General features: G+C 42.7%; 1 long non-coding RNA gene across 1 annotated transcript; it reads left to right on the forward strand.

Moving 5' to 3' along the window:
* Window positions 1-31: 31 nt before the first annotated feature.
* On the forward strand, window positions 32-4486 carry LOC142036082 (uncharacterized). The gene is made up of 3 exons (XR_012652060.1): window positions 32-429; window positions 1388-1502; window positions 4252-4486. It is a non-coding gene; the product is annotated as an uncharacterized LOC142036082 (long non-coding RNA).
* Window positions 4487-8148: the final 3662 nt, after the last annotated feature.

The raw sequence follows: 8148 nt of genomic DNA on the forward strand, positions 1-8148 counted from the left end.
CCGCGCCGCCGTGAGGGGGGCGGTGGGCGGGGCGGGCGGCGCGTCCCGCCGCTGGGGGCGGCTGCCCCGCGGGGCCTCGGCACGCGTCCCCGCCTCAGGGAGCCGCCGCCGTTATCGGCGCGCTCCAGGGCCTGCGGCTGGGGCCGCCTCTGGAGCGAGTCTCAGCCCGCCCGCCGGCTGTGGGGGAAGGGAGGCTCCCCGCCGCCGGTCGCGGCCTTTATCGTAAAGACCAGCTAGCGGGGCGGGCGGAAAAGGCAGAGGCCTCTTGTGCGGGCGGTGATGGGCCGCCCGCCCGCGGCACGTTCGTCCGCGCCCCTACGCGTGGAAACCCCGCCGCCCCGGGGGACTGCGGCCCGGCCCGGCCCCCTCGGACCCGGCTCAGAGAGGACAAGCTTGCCCCCCGCTCCCGTTTCTTGAGTCCAGTATTTTGTAAGTCAGATCTTGTCATCATGAAGAATAGTTCTGGGATAGACCGCGAAAATGTAAGCTGGGAAAGAATTTTTAACAAGTCGTTCAGAAAAAGGCCGTTTATTAAAAGAGCTTCTTTAGGTGAATGTATGCTGAGACACAAGTATAAAATAGCACCAAAGCATCACAAAGGAAGTATTTGAAAATGCATTGGCTGTAGTAGTGTAGCTTAATGCCAGCAATCAAGCAAATTAGAAGAACAAAATAGTCTCTGGTTTTAATAACTTCCACTATTTTAACATCTGTCATTGTGATTTTCAAATGCCCAGGATAGAAAGAAAGGACCTTTGACATGGGCTAGCGATTAGAAAACTGATTTGCAATGTGGCATCATTGGCAGCAAACTAATATTCCCAGCTTGAAAATGACCCTGGTCATTCAGTTAAGTAATTTACCTCATAATCCAAATAGTAAGTAATGTTTGGCTAAATTTGATAAAAGTCAGAGGAAATCCTAGGGCATTTTGACAAGAAGTGAATTCCAAAGAAAGGAAATAACTGTAACAAAGCAATCTCGCTTACATGCTGGTCAGATTCCAGGAATTAAAACCAAAACAAAACCCAGGCTTTGTCAAGTTCCCATTGTACCTTTAGTACTGATAAGGATGGGGCTTGAAAGCTACTGTGTGTATGTGTTTGCTTTACTTGAATAAGTTTTACCTTTTTCAGCATTTATTGTCTCACTTATACAAGAGTGTAAGTGTTTATGTATAAAACTATATGGCAAGTTTGTTTCCATTTCTTAAAATGAGTATTACTGATATATAAAGGTCTCATGAGTCTCTCTTGTAATGCTCAGCACTACATGGTCATATAAGAGCTGATTACGATTTATTGTGATATCAGTGTAGGATATGTGAAAAGACAGCAACATCAAAGATTTTAAATTTGGACACAGCTGCAATTATTTCACTTCATAGCTTTCATTGGTGCTAAGCATCAGCAGTTCCCATTGATGAAGTTCCACAAAAAGACAGAGATGCCAGACAACTGAGACCAGCAGTTCCTGACCTTGAGGCAGAAACACCACCGCAGGTAAATGTACCCCAATAATGCCTTGGGAGAGTGGTATGTTCAGGCTGGAATTGACAGCAACCAACACAGTCTAGCTCTTCCCAAAACAAAATACTGCTAGTTCTTCCCTGAAGTTTGCACCCTGTTGCTGTCCATGACATGAGCCTCACCTGCCAGAGAGGGAAGCGCTGCTTTCTGTGATATATTAACCAACAACCTTGAAACTGTGATTTTTTTCCTTCAGAAAATGATTAGATACCTCTCCTTTCTAGCATACCTGGGATAGAAGAGGAAGAAGACTCCCATCCTTTAAGCCCCCCATGGGTTAGAGTGTTCTTGTAGTATTTGGAATACCTCCTTTTAATTGCTTCTTTCCTGAGGAGCCCTGAACAGAACAGTACTACTTATTAGGAAAATGCCTTAAGTAGACAGTACTTCCACCTTTAGCAGATAGGCTGTTTGGCGTATGTGGGACATTGGATGTGTTTTTTCAGTTCTCACTTTTAACATCCTTCTTTTCATGAATGTTTAAGCAGTCAGAATGTGAGTGAGAGGGAGAAAATAATTGTTTAGGCTAATGGTTGCTACACCTAAGAGGAAGATCTGTTCTAGTGCATGTTTATATATTTCATATAAAACCCTAGGTCTGGATAATTTTTTTCCCCATTTTATCCTACGCTGTAAAAATAAATTCAATTATTGGATCACAACCTGAAACTCCGTGCTTCCGGAGTTCCACAGTATTCTACTACTCTCAAAACACTGCTAAGTTACTCCCTTTCTTGAAATTCTCTTTCTCCACACCCTGTAGGCCTGTAATGTAGTGTTCAGGACAAACTCTGGAATTTTTTTTGGCATCCTAGAAGGAACAGGCATTCAGGTGTTAACAGCTGAATCTTGGAGATTCCTGTTGTCGTTTTAAGAGATTACCACACACAGTCTTTCTGCCCTGTCTTTATTGGAAGCTTCGATACCTGGTCCTGATAGGAAATGTGGTCCCTCTCTACAGCTGCTATTCAGAGCCAAAAACATTGTCAGGGGTTTGGGTTCAGGATAAACTGATACATCTGGCTCCGGTAAAGAAAGCCATACCTAGCATGTGGGCTTAGTTACAAGCTAGATACTGACCTAGAGAGCTCTGAAGGTATATTCAAAGAATGTACAGTGTGTAGAGATGCCCTAACTCATTCTGATAAAATCAGCTGCAAACAGCTGAGGAGTCAGCATGTTTATTTCTGCCACCTGTGCTGAGGAACAGTATCTTCCTTCAGAAGTGTAGGGTAGACAGCAGGGATGGTCACTTGTAAAAGTACCAAAGTATAAGCCACAAGACAATCTACAGAATCGTGTCAGGCTGAAAAATAAATTGAAGCATGCCATGTCCTCTCATCTCTGACAATTAAGAAGGTGGCAGGTGACTAATGCACCAGCAGGTATGGTGAACACGGTACTTTGCCTACTGCCTGATCTTCAGCCTTGCGTATAACATGTCCAAAAAGAAGAAATAACCTTTTACAGCATTTTACTGTCGGATATAAACAGACCCTGGAACATCCCTGCCTATGATCAGAAGTAGAATTTATATAGAGAACTGCAATACTGTTACTTGGTAATAATTTGAGTGAAGGCTTTAAGGTTTTCTGATTAAGATTTCCTGAGGTGGGAGACAATAAGACCAATGGTTAGAATTGCTGTAGTTCTAGCCCTTTATATCTCTCTAGATTGTTACATTTGTCTACCTAAATCTTGATCATGTAGCTGTAAAGTTTTGCAGCAAGTATTACATTTGAATACACTGCAAAATAGGGCAAGAAACTTGAGATCTGTAGGTTGAATAACTAGATGCTGCAGCACAGTTGCTGTTAGTAACTCTGTACTAACTTTGCTTCTGTGTTAGGCTTATCTGTGAAGAAATTAATCTCAAGGTTTTATTTCTTGTAATTAGACTTTTCTTGAAAACTTGATGAAAATCAAAAGCATTGAAAGTGTGTGGAATCTTGAGCTTTTTTTAAAATCACTTTGCAGAAACATTGTAGGTTTAGCATAGTTTAGTATGGTTCAGAATGGCTTGATAGAAAATGCCAATTTTTATAGTGTTTGTTGAGCTTGCCATTAAGGTGTGCTGTAATTTTAAGGAATGTATGATTGTCCTAAAATATTTGAATTTTAAAGCAATCCTTTGAATACCACTTACCAATATCTAGTGTATCCATTGGGAGTGCTTCTAGTATTCTTTCCTGGATGCTAACAAGTCTTGGACCATATCCATAAAGGCTTACACTTACAAAAAAAAACCCCAAACCAATCAACCAAAATTATATTAATATAAAGGTTTATAGTATAATTAAGAAAACAAAATATTTTAATATAAAGAATAATAGCTTATACCTGAAATGCTTCTAAGCTGACTCCCAGTACTGCTTTCTGACTTTATGAGAAGGTAGTGTTTAAAACAAAGGCTTTGGAGTCAGAGATTTAGCAAAGACAACCCAAAAATGCCTCCTTAAGTCTGTTTATATCACCATGAAAACATGGTAAAATAAACAAATACATTTTAGTAGCGTGTGTAATCCCAATAATGTAGTACCCATGTTGGAATTAATACATATTTAGTTCTATAATACATTGAGTTGTATGGGTCACATCTTGTGTCACTGTGTGTATATCCACTATTCCCCTTCCCACTCATGACTTACGTAACTGAAGCATGTATTTGCATTAAACAGCTGTTTTATGAATATTTATATATTTATGTCATCTTTTAATGCAGTTAAACAGTGGGAAATGAAGACTTCTGGCAATGTATTACCAGTCACAACTCTGCAGAGCTCCAACTAATACTTTGAAGAATAGCAGCAATCCTGGAACCAGATTTTCAAAACAGATGTGCATGAAAATCTGAAGGCAAATTTGATTTAGCATTTATTAGTGTAGTTAAAAGACATATAAAAATAAAAGGAGCAGAGTGTGTCATTTTAAATAAACATTATTAAACTTTACCTCTATTTAATAGTCAAAGCTTGTTTTACTAAAATAGGTAAGGGCATTTGTTTGTGTGTGGGTCTACAGCTTCTGTGCCAACATTAACAACTGTGAGCTTAGGTTGATAATAACCAGGCAAAGATTATAAAATCAGTAGTGCCAGCTGCCTGGCCTGTGTACAATCAGGCTTTCATGAAAAATCTGGGGACTGGATTTGACAGAACCAGAATGCAGCTGTTCTCAACAGCACGCTTCCGCTCAGAAAATACAGCTATCTGAGTGAGAATTAATGCTCCTTTTCACATTAGTGCACTTTCCACTGATCCTTGTGGCAGCTGTTGCTGTGCTTCCTCTAAACACTTAAACTGGAGTTGTACTAGAACTGCATGCAGCAATTGGTGAAAGTCCTGAAATTTCAGGGAATTGGACTAGGTAAATCATGTGTTGTTTTTGTGATCTTTGTCCTTTCAGTATCACACTTCCCAGAGCCATAGTGGGTTAGTTTGATACCCAGGCAGGATAATAATTTGGTCCCACACCCCAGCTGTCTATCTTAGAAGCAGCTGACTCTCTTACACTTGGAGGAAGATTGTATGGAAAATTCTGTAGGCCATAACTGTCCCCTACAGAAATAAAAATTAAAGTTTTGGGGTATCTTCCTTTTACTATGCAATGATCGTTTAATGACCGGACGTGTATTTGCAGCTCTACTGCTTCCCTGCTGATGACTGTGAGAAAGTCACTTTATTACATGGTACTACAGTTTCTCCATATGTGGCATAGGAATAATTAAACTTATCTTCTCCATGGAACACCATGAGGTCTGCATAGGAAGCTGGAAGCTGAAATTATTTTAAGAGCATTGACATTGAGAAGAACATATTGAGGAACAAAGCTTGTACAGTTTTGACTTTAACTATTGCATCTTTTCTAGCTAGTCTGAACGGGCATGTGGCAGTTGTGTCAGTGACAGGGACCCCAGCCCACATAGCTTTTGAGCACACATACTGTAGTGTAGACATAATCATTGAAATCAGTCAGTGTTACCCTGTCATTTTGCACTCGCTTGTCAGGAATTATAAAAGAGTGTGGTGGGTTGACCCTGGCTGAATGGCAGGTGCCCAGCAAAGCTGTTCTATCACTCCCCCGTCCTCAGCTGGACAGGGGAGAGAAAATATAACAAGGGGCTTGTGGGTCGAGATAAGGACAGGAGAGATCACTCACCAATTACCGTCACGGGCAAAACAGACTCAGCTTGGGGAAAATAAACTCAATTTATTACCAATCAATCAGAGTAGGGTAATGAGAAATAAAACCAAATCTCAAAACACCTTCCCACCACCCCTCCCTTCTTCCCAGGCACAGCTTCACTCCCAAATTCTCTACCTACCCTCCCCACCGGCACAGGGGGACAGGGAATGGTTTACGGACGGTTCATCACACATTATTTCTGCTGCTTCATCCTCTTCAGAGGGAGGACTCCTCACACTCTTCACCTGCCCCAGCGTGGGGTCCCTCCCACGGGAGACAGTTCTCCATGAACTTCTCCAACGTGGGTCCTTCCCACGGGCTGCAGTTCTTCACAAACTGCTCCAGCATGTGTCCCTTCCACGCCATGCAGTCCTTCAGGCACAGACTGCTCCAGCGCGGGTCCCCCCCAGGGTCACAAGTCCTGCCAGAAAACCTGCTGCAGCATGGGCTCCTCTCTCCACAGATCCGCAGGTCCTGCCAGGAGCCTGCTCCAGTGCAGGCTTCCCACAGGGTCACAGCCTCCTTTGGGCGTCCACCTGCTCCAGTGTGGGGTCCTCCATGGGCTGCAGGTGGAGATCTGCTCCACCGTGAACCTCTCTGGGCTGCAGGGGGACAGCCTGCCTCACCGTGGTCTTCCCCAAGGGCTGCAGGGGAATCTCTGCTCCTGCGCCTGGAGCATCTCCCCCTCCTTCTTCACTGACCTGGGGGTCTTCAGAGTTGTTTCTCTTATATGTTCTCAGTCCTCTCTCTGGCTGCCATTTCTGTGTGTCCCAGCAACTTTTTTTCCTTCTTAAATCTGTTATCCCAGAGGTGCTACCACTATCGCTGATTGGCTTGGCCTTGGCCAGTGGCAGGTCCATCTTGGAGCCAGCTGGTATTGGCTCTGTCAAACACAGGGGAAGCTTCCAGCAGCTTCTCACAGAAGCCACCCCTGTACCCCCCCCACCCACCCCCCCCCCGCTACCAAAACTTTGCCACACAAAGCCAATAGGAAGAGCAAATTTTGTCTGTCTTTTGCAGAGGTGTTGGGGGAGTGCTGAATCCTGCGTTACTTGAACTTAGTTCTTCAGAGCTTTTACAATAGACAGAGCTCAGTAAACTGAAGCTCCTAATTCAAATAAATCTTCTTCAGGCTCCTGTAGTAAGAGCCAAACTTAATTACTAAATTCAACCTTCGACTATTCATATTTGATTGTACTTTAAAATATACATTTATATTAAGGTCAGAGCATCCCAGAGAGAGATGCTTTGATCTAAACCGATTTTTGGAACATTTGGGAAAACTGGAAGTGTTGTTGGAGCCCAGTAGATGTCAGTATCGCCACACAATAGACTACTGCAGCTCTGCTTGCTAGGCAGGTAGGATTGGGTGTCTTCAGAGTAATGGATGAATTGTCTTGGATCATGGAGATTGGCTATGTTGTATTTTTACGTAACTCTAGGAAATAGTTCCAGGAACACTGCTGCAACCCATTTATTCTGATTGTATGATGTAGTTACTACCATGCAATTTGTATGCAGCAGAAATACGTTAGGGGATAAGAAGACACATCACAAGCAAACAAAAGGAAGTATTTCTGAATAAGTGGACACTCAGTGACCTAAAAAGTATTTGAAGGAACTGATATCAGCAAATAATGCTTTGATTTCTGACTCTCTTCTCTGAAGGAGTCTCTCTCTAGAATGTGACAACTATTCTGGCCTTGATATGAACTGAAATTGTGACATTTATTATTGCTTGGGGAAATGGAATTTTAGATCTGAAAACACATCTAATAGTAAGATTCATTAAGAGATGGTTCATTAGAAGTACAGAAACCCACAAAAAATGGGAAACCTAGATAAAGAAAAAGCAGAACTTGTAGAAAGTCTAGAAATAGGAAAGGAAAGGTAGAGAAATTCCATTAAAATATTAAAAAGTTGGTGCTGTTAAAATGTAAAAGTTAAGGTAGAACAAAGGGCAAAATTTCATGTTGCAGATATAAAGACGGAGAAGAAAACTTCAGATGATTATTCAACATTTGCATAGATTTGTTGGTGTATGCAGGAAAACCACAGAATCATAGAACAGCCCAGGCTGGAAGGGACCTTGAAAGATCATCTGGTCCAGCCTTTCGTGGAAAAGGGAGCCTAGATGAGATTACCTAGCACACCCTGTCCAGTTCCATCTTGAAAACCTCAGGTGATGGGGACTCTACCATGTCCCTGGGGAGGTTGTTCCAGTGATTGATTGTTTTCACTGTAAAAAATTTCTTTCTTGTATCAAGATGAAACCTTTCCTAGCACAACTTGTACCTGTTGTCTTGTCCATGTGGCTCCTTGTGAAGAGAGAGAGCCTCCATCCTCTTTGTAGCCACCCTTTAAGTATTGGAATACTGTGATGAGGTCCCCCCTGAGCCTTCTCTTCTTCAAGCAGAAGAGACCTAACTCCTTC

This window comes from Buteo buteo, chromosome 10 (assembly GCF_964188355.1).
Source record: "Buteo buteo chromosome 10, bButBut1.hap1.1, whole genome shotgun sequence".
Taxonomy (NCBI): domain Eukaryota; kingdom Metazoa; phylum Chordata; class Aves; order Accipitriformes; family Accipitridae; genus Buteo; species Buteo buteo.